General features: G+C 16.5%; 1 pseudogene; it reads left to right on the top strand.

The window, feature by feature from the left end:
* The first annotated feature begins 194 nt into the window (after positions 1 to 194).
* Positions 195 to 17,717, top strand: LOC122719577 (annotated as a pseudogene).
* Positions 17,718 to 22,239: the final 4,522 nt, after the last annotated feature.

A 22,239-nucleotide genomic window follows, 5' to 3' on the forward strand; every position in this document is an offset into this window, starting at 1 on the left:
TAACATAAAAAAACACGATTTTAATTTAATGAATATTTGAAATAATAAAAAAATAAGAAGTTTTTTTTATATAGTATTGTATCTAGCAAAAAAAGAATGTTTATAAAAGAATTAATATTAATAATTATAAAAGAATATTTATAAAAGAATGTTTGAAAAAAAATTTAAAAAATTTTTGAAAAGATTAACATTTAAACGTTGATACAACTGTAAGTAATATAACAATTAGAATCGATAAATATCGAAAGAAAATGAAGAAGAAATTGTTTCTATATTTTCTCTGTGTCATCATATTTATTCTAGTAATAAAAAATATAATATTCTTAAATGACGATTTCATTGAAAAAGATGAATTTGAACTGATAAGAAAAAACATTGACAATATGAATATTTTATGTTACAATCAAGCGAGCACGTCAGACAGTCTTCCGAATATTGATGAGAAATTAGGTATGTTTATCAAATTTGATTGATATTATTTAATTATAATTTTTCATTAAGTTTGAAATTATTTAACTAACAAGAATTTTATTTATTATACAATTTTTTAAATTAAAAACAGATTTCTTAAGTTTAAATTCAGAAGTGATATCTATGTTATGCAAATGTATGAATGCCTATAGTATGTTTTATTATTAGTAATATAATTAATGGTAAAATGAATTTTTTTAAGTTAAAAAATGAAATTTATTTAGATTTCGTTTTCGAATAAATAAAATTAAAAAAATTTTTTAATGTAAAAATTAATGTAAAAATTTTTGATAATAAATAAAATTTAATTGAATAATTGAATAAATTATTGAATAAATATCGAATAAATTATCGATAGCAAGTTATTTTACATGTGAAAATAAGCAAAAAATGTAAAATAAAATTTTATCACTTAAATTTTTATTTTTAAGAAAATCGAAATTAAATAGCATAAAAAATCGTATCGATAAATTAATTAAATTTAATTTTCTCGAAAACTAATTTTTAAATGAAAAAAATTTTATTTTAATCTAATATTTAATATTTCTAAGAATTTCTAAAAAATATATAAGTAGAATTTTAATTTAAAACAAAAAAAGAAAAATAATCTAATTTTTTAAATAAATTATAAATAAATATTTCTAATTTATTCATCTAAGAGAAGAGATGAAAAATAGTAATTAAAAATTAAATTATTGAAATCTTTAGAATAATAATCTAATGTTAATATTGTGCATAAATAATTATAGTTATACAATTATATAGTTTAGATTTCAAATCGATAGAATTAATGTTAGATCGATAGAATAATATATTTTAGATATTTTGTTCATGAATTTAGACTAACTTTGGAAAAAATTTAAAAATTTTTAGTATTATTTTAGTAAAATTTAAAAATATTTTAGTATTTTGAGACAAAATATTAAAAATTGAAATATTTTCATAAACAAATATTTGAAAGTTTGACTATTTCATGCTTAAATCAAATTACTATTTTGAAAATATTTTTTTTGCTTTTTGCTAAATTATAGGCAAATTCTGTTTACTATTTATAAAATATTATCGAAAGATACAAATTTCAAAAAAAATTAAAAATCCTATGTTTAATTATTAATAATTAATCAAATAAATATATTAATCTTATGTTTCATATGTCTAGATTGAACTCTTTATAAACAATATTATAAACAATAAATGTGACTTTAATACATTATATTATATTATATTATAAAATGTTAAAATTAAAAACTGCTTACTGGAAATATGTATGAGTTGATATTAAAATGTAGCATATATAAAATATTATTTCTTTATTTAAAAAATTTATCCAAAATCATGTATCGAAACAATAAAAATATTTATTTCTATTTTCGCCAGCTTTAGTCGAAATATTTCACAATTTATATTCATATAATGTTTTTTTATGAAATAACTTGCATTTCCATTTTTCAATACTTATAACTTAATGTTTTTTATAGATTACTTGATATTTATTATTTAATTTATATTGATAAATGCACTGATTTTTTTTATAATTTTAATGCCAATTCATTTATTTTAATGCGAATCTTTAGATATATATCTTACATATATTTTTATAAAAATGTGAAATATTTCGATTAAAGCAATAAATAACATTCAATGAGATAAAGATTTCATTCTCTGATACGAAGAAAATGTTAACATAAATGATTTTACGTTGTGTAGATCATATATTACGAAAACAATATTGCTTTGCAAAATATCTCGTCCACATGATGATATTCAACAAAACAGAAATTTTGTTTTCTGATATGAAGAAATTATGGACAAGGATATGCAAATATTTTTTATTTCATGTTATATTTCATATTTTCTTCACCAAAGCAAGAATTGTGTTTTAATAGTGAATAACTGAATAAATACATGTGATATTTCTAAAACGCTCTAATATAAAAATAATAAATTTTAATACTATAAATTGAAAATCGCATATTTAAATGTTAATAATATATTAAATAAATATGTTTATCTAGGTATTATTAACACAAGTATTTTCGCTATAGTAGCTATTGTTATCGAATTAAGTGAAATATACGAAAACAAAAATTATTTGTGTAAAATAGCATCCAATATCACGAAAAATCCAAATATCAGGAATAGTATCAACTATTTCGTTTCTTCTTTCCTGATTCTTCTTTACAAATAATGAATTTTCAAAAATACATTAAAAAAAAGAAAAATTAGAACTATTCGAAAAGAGATATTAATCAGAATTCACTATCATGAGAATATTTCCAATAAAAAAACTTGTTTCGTAGACATTTTTCTATCTTATTTCCGCACTCGATAATTTTCTTTATATAATATAATATATTCTTTATATAATATATTATATATTCTATTATATAATATAATTTTCTGTATATTTTTCACTTTTTAAATTCATTCTTAAAAAATTAAAAATATTTGAGTTACCAAATGCCATTGCTTATATAAATTTAATTAGGTTTAATTATTTTTAGATAAATTGATATTTTTAAAGAGATAGAATCAAATAGAAAAGAAAATAGAAAAAAAAATGTGAAAATAAAAACATGTAAAGATATGGCAAATATTGTTAAATAAAAATGATTTTATATTAAGTATTATATATAGAATTTAAAAAAAATTTCAGTTTCCCATCGATTTAATTTAACATTCAATGATGATAATTATTACAGTGAACACAGTGATGTTAGTAATATCTAAATAAATATTTAATCATAATATCTAATAGCATAATGTAGCATATAATAATAAATATATTAATAACATCTCTTATATAAACATTTGTAGTCGCTTATAAAAGAAATTTTACAATAATCTTTCTTTGCAAATCTTGAAAACTAAATGACAGGTAAGGCGATAAAAAAAAATTGTTCACTTTTGCAACATATTGCAACATATTCAAAAAATTTTCTATTCAAATAATTACCATCAACAATAATTATTATTTAAAAAAAACTAAAAAATTTCATTAATTTCTTTTTCTTACTATTATTTTGCCAGATAATTTTAAATAATTGATTTCATATTTTTATTACATTTTAAGATATGTTTTTATTATATTTTTATTATATTTTTATAAAAATTATATTATTTAATTAATAATTATTAATAATTAATAATAATTATATATTATTAATTATTATATTATATATTATTAATATATTAATAATTATTATTTAAAAAAAACTAAAAAATTTCATTAATTTCTTTTTCTTACTATTATTTTGCCAGATAATTTTAAATAATTGATTTCATATTTTTATTACATTTTAAGATATGTTTTTATTATATTTTTATTATATTTTTATAAAAATTATATTATTTAATTCGCTATTTATAATTTTGCCTAAAATTTCATCACAATCAAATTCTGTGTTTTATTGATAATGATGTAATTGACACAAAAATAGTAATGAAACGCTAGAATTCCATAAAATACGAAAATATGCATGATCAATCGACTTATTTTTATATTTAATTTGTATTAATTATCATTGAATATGTGAAAATTGACTGTCACGCTGCGACTGGTTACAATTGAAACTAATATAATAATAAAATATTACTATATAGTTAATATATAGTTATAATATAATATTACTATATATTCTTAATATTACGATAATATAATAAGTATTATTAATATAATATTACGAATATAATAAGTATAATAATATAAATATTATGATATGATATGCCATCATATTATATTTTATTTAAATTATTTTATTAAATGAGTTATATATAGACAAGATATAAAATATAATATATAATGCAATAATTTTTTTATTTTATGATTTAGAATTCTTTTATCATTTTATCATGTCATTTTGAATTTTATCGATTCAACGCAGAATAAAATTGCAACATAAAAGTTAGAATTAAAACTAATTTTAACAAAATACTTAAATAAAATACAAAATTTCATACAATTGTTTATATATTCAAAATATATATATTTTTATAAAAATTATTATAAAGCAGTTAACTAAAACTAAATGATTTTGCATAAAAAATATTATGCTTTTGATTTTGTTATTTATCTTGCTTTTAATACACCATAATTACAAAAATAAATTTCTATTTTTGAAAATATTAATCCAATGAATTTAATTTTTTTTGTGACATACGAAAATTAAAATTCTATATATTTATTAAAATAAAAAGAATAATTATATAAAATAGTTTTTTGAAATATTTTATTAAAATCAACAATTTTTTCCTATGCATATATATAATAGAACTTTTTTAATTTTCAAGATATTTGCAAAAAATATTAATTTGAAATTAAATAAATTTTTTATAACATTTTGTATTTAATAGAATATAATTTATATAATTTCTCATGTATTATATATTATTATATATTATAATAATATATTACATATATATTACTATATTATATATATATTATTACGTTATATATTATTATATATTATATATAATTTCTCATATAATATACAATATTTTGAATATATATATAGAATGATATAACAAATTTTCAAACACATGATTGCAAATACATTCTTTTTATTCCAATTAATAACCAAGATACCGATTGGAATATCTTTTTTCATAAAACATCTTGTTTTTATGAAAATTTAGTTTTTTTTCATAAAACATCTTGTTTTTATGAAAATTTAGGTTTAGCACTAAATACAATTTAATTAAAAAAATTTTTTATCAAAAAATTGTTAAATTATTTTTTATTATATTATTTATTGTATTATATTATTATATTATTTATTTTATTATATTATTGTATTATATTATTATTTTTTGATTGTAATATTATTTTAAAAATATTAAAATCTTTCTATTTCATTTAAAATTTAAAAAAATCATAATTATAAATGAATGTGTTTTTTTTTCTAATCAAAAATAGATAAACCAAACACGGATAGAAATATCTTCTTCCACGAGACATTCTGTTTTGATGAAAACGGTTTAATGTTAAATGCTCGCCAAACATGCGCCGTCGAATCCGCAGCTAAAATGAATCCTGATATGAACATATATTTATTATTCCTTTCTTCTTCAAAAATTTCGAGACGATTCAGAAGATTATTCAAACAATTGCAAACATATCCGAATATTCATATCAGACGTATCAAAGCTGAAGATTATATAAAGAATACACCTCTGGATGCATGGTATAAAATCGAAATATTAAAGAAAAGTAAATGGCCAATTAATCATATGTCTGATATTTTAAGATATCTGACCCTTTGGAAATATGGAGGAATATATTTGGATCTAGACATTATTGTCATCAAATAAGCGCATTTTCATATTTATATATACATTGCAATTTATTGATAAATTTAAGTATATTACTGTATTCATATATAACAAATTATATATTCTACATTATATAAGATGTCCCAAAAATTTTTGAATATCCATAAACTGAAAATTCCTGAGATAATTTCAAGCAACATTTTTTTTTGCAAAAGCTTTTGTTAACGAATTATTAATAAAAAACATTGGCTAATCACGATGCCCGTAGCGAACTGCGACAATAGTATTAGCTTCACGCCGATTAAACAAGTTAAATATTATATTTATTTATTTATTCATTATATACATAATTCGATATAAAATATCGATAAAAAAATATGTTATTCAATATATTTTCAATATTTTATATTCAATACATTTTCTTCGAAATATATTGCTTATTCTTGCATTATCGATAGCACGTTACTATGTCAATATTACACAATACGCTTCGTGATTAGTCAGTGTTTTTCAGTAATTCTTCATTAATAAAGTTGTAACAAAAGTATTTGCAAAGAAAAATGTTGCTTAAAATTACTTCAAAAAATCTCCAATTTACAAATGTTCCAACATCCTGTATAATTCACTATTCGTTTAACTATTCTTAAAAGACTTCGTTTAACTATTCTTAAAGGAAAACGACTGGCTTGGAATCAATTAATCGTAATTCGATATCTTACTAGCATTTAAGTTTACTAGCATTTAAACATAATTAATTTAAAGAAAAATTGAATTTCTATAATTTTGGTTTTTCTTTTATAAAAATATTATATTTGTATATTTTTTCTGATAAAAATTAAATATGAAATGATTTTAATTTATTATTAATATTTCAAATAATAATTTAAAAATAATTATTTTAAAATAAAATATATATTATTAAATAAATAATATATTTTAATTGAGATTATATTCTTAGCCAATTAAAAAAATTTAAAATAAGATGAATATTTGAGAAAATATTAAATTAAAGAATTAATTATTTGAGAAAATAATTTTTATTTTAAAATTATTGTAAAAAGACTATATACATTAATATTTTCTTAACTTACTAGCATTATAAAATTAATAAGTATTATAAAAGTAATACAAATTAAAATAAATTAAATTAAACTCAAATTATCAAATTTTAATTCATAGATTTTTTTTATATTTTCAATGATATAAATTGAATAATATTTCAAGAATCACAAATTTTTTGATGTTCTGCAAAATAATTTAAATATTATGTCATATTATTTAAAATTATTTTTGAAAATAAAAAATTTTTAGTTATTTCATAGATGCCTTTTATGATATTAAATATCTATCTCTAAAAAAAATAAGAATCTCGTATCAAACGTAATATATATATTTAATATATATACATATTATGTATATAAACATAATATAAATATAATAACATAATATATATATATATATATATATATATATATATATATATACATAATATACATAATATATATATAAACATAATATATATACGAGTTATAATCATTTTAAGTTTATATTAGATAGAGTGAGCAAAAAAGAACGTTTAATTGGATGCGCGGCAAAACTGTATATGCAATATCTTTTGCATCTCTTTAGTGCTTTTGTAACAATAAAAATAAATACACTGATATTTTTTCATATATTTTTTAAATTATTTCAAATAAATTTCAAATAAATTTTAATATAAAGTCATATATAATATGTCTATATTAAATATATATATAAAAATATATAAATATCGTGTAATATAATTATGCACATTTTTATATCATTTAAAAAAATTTTTTAATTATATAAATTAAAATCTATGTAATTTAACAGAAACTTACAGAAATTTATTCGAACAAATTATAGCAAATTTCAACATTTGGAATTATACGATAATTACACAATATTTTATTTATCATAGATGAATTATATTTCATTGAATCTACCGTACGATCGAAATCGATAGAAGCAAATAAAATATACTTTTATAAGATTTCGAATTAAAAAGATTGAATGTGTTTTTCTATGCACTATTGCTTTTTTAATTATTTTTGCATGTACAAGAAAATCCAAAGTACTAATGATACTTGAATCAATTTGAATTTCAAATTATTAAATATTCAATCAAATCACTGACAAATCTTTATCTTTATTTCATTTGCACAATATTTCTTATTCTTATGCAGAGAATAATAATAGTTGATTTGGATATCATTAATTGATAATATGAATCAATATTATTTCATATTGAAATAAAAAACATTGAATTCAAATAAAACGGAGACAAAAATTTTTCAAGTAATATTTCAATTAATCTATGAATTTCAAATTTATTCAAATATTATTAGTATTTATTCAAATATTATTATTAGTATATAATATGTATATTGTATATTATACTGAAATTCATTTGAAATCAATTGTATAATAAAAATTTTGTAATAATCATATAAAAAAATATCAGTGTGTTTATTTTTATTGAGAGATTCCATTACGCAAACAATGCAGTATTGCATCCAGTTAAGCATTCTCTTTCGCTATTTCACTCTATATAAACTTAAAATATTTATAACTCGTTAATTAAACTTTATCGGATATACGTGAATTTTTTTTAATCATTTTGATGTCTAGAATCCATCTTCCAAAAATGTTTCATATTTTCATGGAATTATTTTAAATGCTCTGTACATAGCATCTAATTATTCTCTGATAATCTGAGATATCGATAATAATCGATCATCAGTTTATCTTTAAATAAATTATTAATTAATAAACAACAAATAATCTCTTTATAATATAATTATTATTTTAACAAGAAAATTCATTTAAATAATCAATATATAGGATTTATTCATTATTAATGTCGTGTACGAGATTTCGATAAAACGATAAAATATATAAAAATATATATATAATATATATTTTTTATTTATATATTATATATATTATAATATATAATATATAAATATATATATAATATATAATATATAATTATAATATATAAAATATATTTATAACTATGTTATAAAAAAAAACAAGAGATTATTTGATAATCAATATCGATATGATAAAAATATTAGAATTAAATAATTATAATTACAGGAGCGATATGTAAAGTGAAGTTATAAATTAAAATATTAAACTAATTGTTTGAATTATTGCTGTATGCATACCGATCAAAATTGCTATGAAATTTTTTATTATAAAAATTATTGTGCATTCAATTGTAAACAAAACAATCATGTTATTGCATATGAGAGGTATATTGATATATACCATATTTATTAGTTGAGCTTAATCATGAACAGAAACGAATTCCTCATTGTAGTTTACATTTTTACTTGTTCCTTATGCTTTTTTTTACTATCTATGTCTGTATTTTATTATCTATATTAATATTTATTGTATTATATTTATATTTTAATAACTATTATACTAGTTTTTTTGTTTATATTTAATTTACATTTAATTCTATATTTGTACTATAATTTATGATTATTATATATATTCACAATATAAATTAATATATTTTTATTAAAAATAAGAAATGCATTTTTTATTTTTTAATTTTCTCTCTTCTAAACTTTTTTAAGATATTCTTTTTCAATATTCATTTAGATTTGGCAATAGTTATCGAAGTTGCATATTTGATGACTATAATGGATTGATGGATTGATGGGTTCAAATATGAATAAATTCAACTTTTCACGTTTTCATTTTTTTTTCTAGTCTATCTCCATTTTGTCTTCTTTTTTTTTGTAGTTTTTTTTTTAAAAAAAGCAAAAATTTTTTGTTACATCATAACTTACTTACTTCTTATCCATATGTCTAATGATTTGATTTGTTGAATAGATATAAGTTCTTGAAAGAAAAATTTTACTTTTAATTAATATTGCATTAATCATAAAGAATTGTTTCTTTTTCCAAAAATAAATCAATTTATAATTTTTACTTTAAATATGTAAATTTTAACGCCTAATTGATTTTATTTACTAATTATATACTATTTTTACTATATTGCTTCTATTAATGATATATTTTTTTTTTATATGAAACTTAAGAATCTTTTTAGCTATATAATATTGATATATTTGTGAAATATTTTTAAGTGTCGATAAAAACTAAAACAAACGTAAAAATTAATATACACAAATGTCAATGAAAGTTATTTATTAATTTAAAAACAATTTTTAAATAAAGCAAAACAAGAAATAACACATGATGAAAATAGAATTTCCTCTTTTTATTCTGCTTTGCTTATAATTTAATGAATAAGTTTTAATTATTTTTATATAGCAATTTTTGTATTTGTTTTGATTTTTAGAAATATATTATTTATATATTATTTATATATATATTATATTCTAAATATATTATTCATAAATATATTAACATATTAATATTATAATATTAATATTTATAATATTATATTTATAATATTATATTTATAATATTACATATTTATAATATTAATTTTTTATAATATTAATTTCTATATATTTCTTATAAAGAATTTTATTCATGTCAAATATTTGGAAAGAAAAGAATTTTTCATTAAATTTAATTATTAATAATCAAAAGAACATTTGAAATTCAATGAGTATATCTATTTCTAATTGTTATTTGTTTTGATTGAACCAATTATTTTTTAATTTTTTAAACATTAGTCAAATGACATATTATATTACATATTATATATTACATTAAGATATGATTATAAAATATAAAATTTTTATAAAGCAATAATAAAATATTTATTTATCGGTAAGAATGTAATTTTAAAACAATGTTTTTTATTTTTTGAAATTGAAAATTTTTATTGATTCATTAAAACAATTGTAAATTTATTATTTGGATATAATAATTTATAGATATTATCAATATGAAAAAGAATAAATGATATATATCATCTTTTTTATTGTGTTATATTTTATGTTTTGTATTTTTTTTATTATATTTATTTATATAAAATTACATATAAAAATCTATAGAATATATATGTAAAAAGACAAAATATTTAAAATATAATAAACACATTATGATATTCTAAGAATCTCTATTTCTTTAATCATAAAAATTTGATTTTATAAAGTTGATTTTACAAATTTGATTTTAAAAATTTTGATTTTATAAAATTTAATTATATATATAATATTTATATACATATTTCTAGTTATATGTAAAAGAAAAAATTGCTTAAAATATTATCTTTTACTTTATACTTACTTATTATATACTTTAATTATTATATACTTCATAAATTTTCAACGTGTTTTAGTCATGAGTCAATTATTTTATTCAAGATTTTTAGAATAACAATATTTTATATTATTATGACTTGTATTTCATAATTTTGTTTCTTTTTATATAAATTTTCTTTTATATTTTTTTATATAAATATAAATTATTTTAATATTTTATAATTTTTATTATTTTTAATCACAAATTATTATTTTGTTAAAATATATTATTTCTAATATATTTTAAAATAATAAATGCATTATAATATATTCCGATGAAAGTTAATTAGAAGATTATGATTAGATTGTATTGAGAAAATACAAAGAATGGATATAATATATAAAATCATATAAAACATTCAAATTATAGTTTAATAATTTATTATAATATTTAATAGGTGAAAAAAATCTTTGATTTCTATTTTTTTATTTGTATTTATCAAATTAGATATTATTTAAAATATTTTGCATAAATATTTGCAGTTTAATCATAATAAATATCGATAATAACAAGTATTTTATGAATTTTTGCTATTCTATAAATATTGTATAATATGATGTGCATATTATAGTATATACATATAGAATGAAAAAAATAATGATAGATTATAAAAGTTGCAATTAATTTAATATATTATATAACATAATTATATAACATAATATATAATATATAACATAAAATTTTTTTTTGACAGACCAATTAAATATTTAACAAATTTTGCCGGTGCTGAGGATAGAAATCAAATAGATTCAAATAGAATCAAATAGAGTTATAGGATTCGATGCTTCGATGATAGGTCATCGCATGGCTAATGAATGCATTCAAGAAATACGAAATAATTTCCGAGGCGAAATGTGGAGTTACAATGGTCCTGGTGTAATTACCAGAATATTAAAAAAAATTTGTTCAACAGAAAATGTGAGTACAAAAAAATTTACATATTATAATAAAATGAATATAATGGATATAAATTTTAATTAATAAAATATTGTAATAATAAAAAAAACTTATTTTTAAATATATTTTTTAATAATACAATTACATGAAGATAATCAAATTGATTGATTTCACAATTTTTCATTTACTTAAGATATATGTTTTGTTACCAAATGCTTTTGGTAAAATTAATATTAATTTTTAATCAGAGAGACTATAATTATATAATATTTTGTTATTATTTCTAATATATTTTAAAATAAGAAATAAAAATAAGAAATGCATTAATATATTTCGATGAAAGTTAATTAGAAGATTATGATTAGATTGTATTGAGAAAATACAAAGAATGGATATATAAAATATATAAAACCATATAAAACATCCAAATTGGTTTAATAATTTATTATAATATAATTTATTATATTATAATATAAATAATATAATTTATTATAATATATTTAATAGGTGAAAAAAATTTAAAAGAGATATCTTTAAAAATATTCGGGATATTTGTGAGATATTTTTAGAGAATCGATTCCAAGGATTAAAATAAATAGAAAAATATTTAGTTGATATACAAAAAAATTGCTTATTTATTAAATCTTAAGCAATTTAATTTTCTTTACATAAACTGAAATAAACACAACAAGACGGCGTGATAGAAATATATATCTCGCTTCCTTTAATGCAAACTTTAATTTATAACTTACTTATAACTTAATTAAATTTAACTTATTAATCTTATTTATTAATAACTTAATAAATAAGAATCAATATTTTTTCAATTTTTATATTTGTTTTAATTTTTAGAATTAATTCTTCAAAGATGTTCTATGAATATATTTATACTCTTTATATAATAAAATATCAATTATCCGAATTTCAGTTATTAAGTATGTATTATATGTATATGATGAAATATTTATTGTTCAAATACAAAAGAAAAAATTAATAATATGGAACCGTATTAATAAATTGAAATATAAATAAAATTCCAACAAAATTAGTAATTACATATTAGTAATTATATAATATAATAGTATTGAATATTTGTAATTTTATAACGAATGTTATAAAATTATTATATTATGTTTATAAAGAAAAAAATGATATAAAATTGATATAATGATATGAAGACAAAAGGAAATGTATTATAATCTTTTATAATAGTTTAAATATTTTCCTGAAATTAAAAAATTTTTTTTCTTATTCTTTACGTATTAGTTTTATTTTTACAAATTTAGATCATTATAATGTAGCTAAAATAGCTTAATAATATATATATATAATAATAATATAATAATATAATAATAATTAAAGTATATCTATTTATAAAAAACTTTATAAAAAAATTTTATATTTATAATATTAAAAAATGTTTAAAATTTAAATTAAAAATAACATTAATTTGAAAAAATTTATGTTAATTAATTTATGTTAATGCAGATAATATAGAATCTGGTTCTTATTATTATTCATATTATTTGAATAAATGTATATTTTTTATTTATTTTTTAAATACATATAGATATATTCCAAACATTCCAAACATATTATTATTTTGTTATTATTTTTATTTTATGCATTACGTATAAAAATGATTATATTTGTGATTTTTGAAAATAAATTAATTTATTTTCAAAATCACATTATATATACATTATACATATATATAATATAAATATAAATATATATTAATATAATAAAAAATATAATAAAAATATAATAAAATATAATAAAAATATTATAATTTTTTACAATTATAATAAAAAAGATAATAATAAGTTTATTAAATATTATAGTCAAAATAATATCCACATAAACAAAAATTTCCATTTCAGAAAATCAGAGTTGAATATATATAAAACTTTTAAGGAATAATACTTTTTCAAATAAAAATAAAATTGTCTAATTAAATGTTTTTTTTATTTACAGTTTTTTAAATAAATAAAAAAGGAATGTAATAAAAATTAAATTAAAATCAAATTTAAATCATTTAATGTATTAATTAAATATATTTTTTTTTCTATGTAATTTAAATTAGCTATTCTTTTTATGAAGTATATATTCTTTTACATTCTTTTATATTTGTATTTTTTTAATAAATCTTCAAATTTGAAAATTATTTAATTATTAATTGTTTATAATATAATTTATAAATTTGATTCTTTCTAACTGATTATTCAAATAATCGCTTATCAAAAAAATTTGTCTCTCAATGTTTTTATAATGATTGAGGTATCTAATATTATTTTCATAATATTATTTTAATTATAATCATTTGTCTATAATATATGTATTTAGCTATAAATATTAATAAATTAATATTTTTAGTATTAAAATAATAATACAAAAAAATATAATATAATAATATAAATATATATAATAATAAATATAATAATATAATATAAATATATATAATAATATATAATAAATAAATATATATGTAAATATAATATAATATAAATATGATATTGATAAAAAAAATATTGTGCTGATATACTTAAACTATTAATATTCGTGCTTTTGGTTTTTAAAATAAACGCTAGAATTGATATAAAAATGTGGATTGAGTCTTATTTATAAATAAGTGAAACAATATTCTTGACACCATTGAACAATGAAATATTTGCTTTCCAAAAGCGGTAAAAATTATTTTCTAATTGAAACTATATACTATATTAGTTTTAATTTTACTTTTTAAAACTAGGGTATATTTTTATTTATATTTTATCATTATAAAAAAAATTAATTAAAAAATTTATTTTAAAATTAAGAATGAAAATGAAAAATGTTTATTTCAAAAAATTTTTTAGAATAATTTTAAATTTTAAAATCATTTTTCGAATAATATCAAAGAAAAATTTAATATAAAATAAATATATATAGTATAAATATATATAATATATTTAATCTCATCACAAATTAAATTAAAACAAAATAATAAAATTATGAATAAAAAAATTTTAATTTTTAATCAAAAAATTACTTTTCAAAAGAATATTATATTATGATCCAAATATTTAATTAACTATAAATATATTTCAGAAGACTATAAATGTATTTACAGACTTAACTGATAATTTTTAAAGTGATTTCAAACAATTTTTTCCTTCACAAAAATTTTCATTTTTTGTCATTTTTTTTCAAGTTTTATTAACGAAATATATTATCACTTATGGTGCGATAGATTTACGCAGTCTAAGATTAGCCAATTTTTTTCATTAATAACTTATTAAAACAAAAATTTTTGCAAAGAAAAAAATAGCTTAAAATCATTTTAAGATCATTTAATCAATTAAGCTTTCTCTTCTAGAATATTTTATATACAATTTTTTTTATTTTTTTATATTTATAAATAATGATCATCTTATTATATCTCTATTATTTTATCTAGCTTTAATTAATAAATAATTTAATAAATAAATAAACATTTTATATATCAAATTTTGTTTGCTTTAGTCTCGATTAAATTTTAATATTTGCGATAACAATCAAAATACCAATAGAAGTTTAGCAAAAGAATTCATCAATGGATATCAGATATCAAATATCAAAACATATTCATTCATAAATTATGATTATTTTTGTAATGATAACTAATTTATATGAAGAAACTATACTTTTAAAATTAAAATTAATAATATAATGATGCCATTTATATATTCATACATATTTATTAAAAATTATATATATTCTATTACTATAGATTCTATTCTATTACTATAGATAGTAATTTAAATTTCCATACTTGATAATTTTTTTTAAGGAATCATAATTTCTTTAATGTTTAATATTTTTTAATGAAAGAAACTCGCACAGATGAATATTTACATTATCTTCTTTGTAACTTGGATTTTCTAGTTCATATTTATATCTACTACCTAGTATTTTCTAACTACTTTCAATATTCCGATAAAATTTACAATCTTTTTTTATTTATTATTTATTTTTTATGTAATTACATTCTTTTTTTAACATAAGTATAATTTCCATTTGTCTATCATTGTAGATACTAATGACAAATATATGTGACCAATATCATAATTTTGATCATTGTAATTTTTCATCATCCACAACTTCTTTTATATTTTATTTTTACATTTCGAAAACCCAAAGAATAATTATATTAACTTACATTTATATATATATTTGCCAATTGGCTATAATATATTTATATAAATATATTTTAATTGATAAACAGCGATTGCTTGATGACGCAATAGACATGTACATAGACGAAATTTTATAATAATAACAATTTTTTTTTGCAAATACGTTGCGAACTAAAACCAAACAGCAATAATATGCAAAGGAAAAAATTGTTCAGAACTGTGTTCAACAATATATATCAATATATTAAGGAATTGATTTATTGCATATTATCGATAGCGCTTTGATTCTATTCCAAATTAATGATGCAGAATCTCTTGAGATGATTATGATTTATTAATAAAATATATATTGCTACTGATAGTTGATTACTATTGCTTCGATGATCGATATTGCTTTGTTTCTAGTTAATTTATTTCTGTTTTTTAATAATCCGTTTGATTTGTTTTATATTTTTAAAGTATTTTTAATTGGTCAATAATTATTTTTCAAGAATCAAAAAACAACATTGACAATTATATCCATCTTTTCTATATTTGCAGAATGTCCTTAGTGATGAGGTTGATGCTTAAAGATTCGCAAAGTCTTAAAATCTTCTTTTAGACAGAAACTTTGATTAAGGAAACTATCACAAATTTAATAAATTATTTTAATAATTTAATAATTATTTAATAAATTATTTTCGAAAAAAATCAGTTTATAACTATTAAGCACAAAATAAATAAATAAATTTCATGTATGTTTATCACTAATAAATCTCTAAAAAATGTCTCAACTCAAAAATAAAAAATTTTATTACATTTGTTGTTATACTCATATGAACTTCATAAGTTTCATTAAGAATTCTAAAATCGAATGATTTTTTTTTCGGAACAAACCGATGTGTTATTGTTTATAAAACACTATTATAAATAATAAATAAATATGGCATTATTTTACATTTTCAATTTAAAAAATATACTTCTTTATATAAATTAATTTCACAAAGATAATTATTTTGCTATAACTTATAAACGAGTAGATTCCTAAATTTGGAATATTCACTTTTTTTGATTCTTTTATTGATAAATTTTTCATTGATTAGCGTTATTTTTAATATTAAATTTGTCTTTAAAATCGATTCTCTAAAAATAAATCATAATAATATTAAAATTCTAAAATATTTATAATTCTATAATTCTATAATTCTATAATATAATCGTAAACAGATTCTAAACTCTAATATAGATATTTTGAAAATAAAGATTAATGTTTTTTTTTGAATAATTGTATCATTATTTTGTAATTATAATATTTACTTTTATTTTAAATCGATCAAATCAATTTAATATTGAAATTATAAGAACAAAGATAAATATACAAAAATATTTGTTTATAGTTACAGGACATGTCCATGATTCGATGTGAAGGTTTTAAAATTTATCCTCCTTCCATCTTTTATCCAATTCATTATGAAAATTGGAAGTCATATTTTTTTATCATACAACGAACAAAAATGCAACAATGAAAAAAATAGAAGAGGCGATAACAATTCATATATGGAATAAATTAAGTAATGGTGAAAAAGTAAACATAAGTAGTGATCTTCCGTATGTGACCATTGCAAGGAAATATTGTCCAAAGATTTTGAAAAATTGTGGAAAAATATTTTAAATATTAAAGTTTCAACTAAATATTCCAATATTTTCTTATTTTGTATAAATGTAATTGAATTTTATAAAAGAGGAATTTAGAATCATTTTTTTCTTTTATAATTGTTAATATTATGTATATTAAAGTACAATAAAACTTATTTAAAAAATTATTTACAATTAATTTATACAATTATATAATTTATACAATTATAATTTTTATGTATAAATGAAAATGTAATATAATTTCTTAAAGACGAAACTCAAGGGAATGATCTTGTTGCTTAAAAATATTATGCCGTATTTTGATAAAAATATGATAAGTGATTTAGTAAAATAAACAAACAAAAAAATTTACATAAAATGATATTTAAAAATATATATATATATGTCTTCAAGTAATAAATTAATTAGATATAATTTTATTTTTATGCAAAATAAAAACTTTAAGCACATCAATAAATTGTATAATGATTTTAAAATGTTAGAAAAAGAAAATACTTTAAAAATTATAAAATGACCTTCTAAATTGCTAATTCCAACCCAATTGAAAAATTATGATATAAATTGAACATAAAAATGCAAAATATCCAAATTCAAAAAAATATTTAGAAGAATATATCTAGAAGAAATGTAGAAAGAAATTATCATAGATATTCATAGAAAACTGATCGAAAAAGTTACCGTGTTTGATATTGCAAACAATAATATTCAATCATGATATATATATATATATACGCCAACGAAATTTAATTCTAGTATTGATAAGAAAGTAATATATAATTTAAATAAGTAATTCTAAAATAAATAATTTTGAATATAAAATATCTCTATTAAAGTTCAACTTTTGTACGATATACGAAAAATTACACGAAAAAAAAATATCTTAATTAAATACTATCACTCAAGTTATCCACAGCTGATGAGATTATAATTGTTTATTATGAACCTAATGATAATTGATGTTTATTATTTAAAAATGTTAGAAAAAAAAAATATTTTACCAACGATTGATTGAATTGATTAAATATTGATAAAGTATTTTTTATAAATTTCATACGAATTAACAAATGTAAATTATATAAATTATATATATTATATATATTTGTTATTAAGTTTACAAGTTTCATACATAAAAGCATAAATATTATTTATATATATATATATATATATATATATATTGTAAATATATTATAAATATATATTGTAATATATTTAATAATTTATAATATATATTTTATATATATATATTGTAAATATATTATAAATACATATTATAAATGTATAATCTTAAATTCAGTTATAAAAATCCAAGATAAAAAAATTGAGTTATAATCAACTAACTATAATTAACTATAATTATTATATTATAATTTTTTTAAATATATTTCCAATGAAAAGAAAAATAAAATGAAAAATAAAATGAAAAAATTAATTGTTATTCATTTTGATAATTTTAAAAAATTACAAAATTGGAGAATTATTAAGATAAAAATTTTATGGAGATAATAAATAAAAGAATTTTTTTTACAATATTCAATTTCTTATTATATAATTTTTATTATTATAATTATTATAATTCAATTTCTTATTATATTATTTAAGTATAAATTTTTCTATTTTTTTTTTCTATTTCTAATGTTTTATTTTTTCATTTTTTATTCTGTATTTACTTATACATAAATATTATAATGTATGTACGTAGTTCATTCTTAGTGACTTATACGGAAAATTTGTAATTTGTGCAAAAATTTTTTTCAATGCATTTTAAAAATAACATATTTCTCATATTTTTTTAAACTTTTATTAAGAAAAACAAAGAAATATATATGCACAATAGATAACATGAATCAAAATGGATTAACGTAGCTGTGAATTAAACAATAGAAAATGCTTAAATTATACAAACTATAATAAATCTCAAAATTTTTATACATTTCGATAGCTATAATTTTTTTATATATTAATTTTAAAAGTTTGTGCATATATAATTTATTTATGAATCTACAAAAGATATGTTTTAAATCTATATTATTATTATTATATAGATAATATTATAAAATATTATATATAAATATTATATTATTATTATAAACTCGATAAAAATTAAATATTATGATTCACAATTTCGAGCAATAATAAAACTTTTTTTTCGCATTATATAATTAATAAAACATTATTAAACTTTATTATAAAATAATGAATTATAAAATATTTATATTACTTTATTATAAAATAATATTAATAAACTAATTCTTCTAACATCTCAAAAAATTTCAAGTCATTTGTCCCAATTTTTTAAAAATTATTTTATTTTAAATAATATCAATATTTTTATCCTTCATTGTATGTATGAAATAAGCTTAATAGCGAAAATTTATATTTTTAATCAAAAGTATTTTTATATTAAAATATATTTTTATATTTTTATTTATATTTTTATATTATAATATAAAACAGCAAATATAATATAAGATAAAATATATTTTTTATTTTTTCTATTATTTTTTACAATTAAGAATTAAAAATTTATTTGCATTTTCTATTAAAGCATAAATTATACATCTCTAAAAAAATATTTAATAACTATTTATTAAAATTATTTTTTTAAATATTTTTTATAATATTTATTAAAATTATTTTTTTTATGTTGAATTTACTACATTAGAATTTTATTATGTAACTATATTAGAATTCTTATTCTAATATTTCGAAATAAAATTCGAATTATAATTAATATTTATATTAATAATTCGAGTACATTACAAGTATTTATAAGATTTTCAACGATTTACGAGGAGAACTTGGTTCCTCATACGACGGTACCAACAAATCATGACGATATTCTTCTCCTATTTATAAACAATAAAGTCATGAAATCATGATATCTTGAAAAAAAAAGAAAATTAGACATCTTAAAAGATATTTTAAAAATGTATTGGTATTATAAACAGAAACACATTTAGTAAATTCAATTTCATGAACATTTTTTGATTTAAGCTAACACGTTTTGAATGAATTTATATAGTTATTAACTTTGAATAAATTGACAAATGTGTGATATAATAAAGTATTATTCTAGAATAATGAATTAAAAATAAAACAATAAAAAATTTTTAAATTTAAGAAATATTATTACATCTATTGATTCTTATCGATTTTTATTACCTTAAAATATTACAAAGTGTCTCATTTAATTTTGATTCTGTTTAAAAATATTTTAGAATGTTGAATAACATTAAGAGAAACATATTATAGTATTATTAATTCTTTGATGAATATATAAAAATCATACGAAAAAAATCTATTTTATTTTTTAAATGGAATTATATGTTTTTTAATACATCAGTCAATGTATTCTTTATAAAAAATTCTATAAAATATTCTGCAAAAATGTAATACATATATGCTCAAAATTATTAAGTTAACAAATATTTTAATATGAATTTTGTGAAATTTAATATATAAAAAACAAAGAACAGCAAAAATAATTCTTGCTTATTTATGTTATTCTTGTTTTTTATATCAATTTGAATTTTTTTTTTCTACATATATCAATAGCTTTGTTTTAATTTAATTAAATTAAAATTTGTGAATATTCAAATTTTCAATATTATATTACTGCATTTTATTTATACCTTTACTATTACTATTACTATTGCATTTTATTTATACTTATATTTATATCTGTAACAGTATTAATATACGATCATTTATTAGTTGTTTATGCGTGTTCATTCATATTCTTATATATTTATTCTTTTTCTTTTCTTTAAATTTGTTTTTAGCCGAAACAAACATAAAAATTAATACATAAAAATATTAAGTTATGAATTATATTTACCAATTTTAATTTTCATAATCAAAAGAAATATGAGTTATATTATATCTTTTGTTTCTTTTTAATAGCTTTTGTATTTTATATATATATATATACAAATATTAGTTTTCATAAAAATTTGTTTTTTAATAGATTCGTTTTCCCTTATTCCTGGATAATATAAATTACAATCTTCTTTGTCTTTATTTGTATTAGTTAAAAACTATTGCATTTTTTAAAAATCATAATAGCATCATAATCTCTTCTATTTTTTGAGAATTTTAAACATTTTAAGAATTTTTAATATCTAATTTATTTTATTAGAAAAAAATAATATGAAAAATAGAATAAATAACGATGAAAAACTTTAAATATATAATGTTTTTAAAAAGATGAAAAGATATTTATTACATTATCATTAATATTTATAAAAACATTTTAAAATTATCTCTTTCATCAATGACAAAAAGAAATGAATAAAAGTAAAAACAAAAAATCTGTGAAAAATAAAAATCTTATTTCAACTATTTATATTTTAGTAATTGAAAAAAAAAAAATTTAAGAAATAAACTTACAAAATTAAAATATTTTGAAGGAAAATAAAAGAGAAACACAGAGAACGTAGTTTGTAGACTCTGTGTAGTTTGAAAAACAATCAAAAAGCATTTAATTCAAATTGTCAAAAATGAATTCATATTGATATTCCAATGATTATACTATTGTATTAAATAA

The sequence above is a fragment of the Apis laboriosa genome, unplaced genomic scaffold (genome assembly GCF_014066325.1).
Source record: "Apis laboriosa isolate Shangri-la unplaced genomic scaffold, ASM1406632v1 scaffold84_cov144, whole genome shotgun sequence".
NCBI lineage: Eukaryota > Metazoa > Arthropoda > Insecta > Hymenoptera > Apidae > Apis > Apis laboriosa.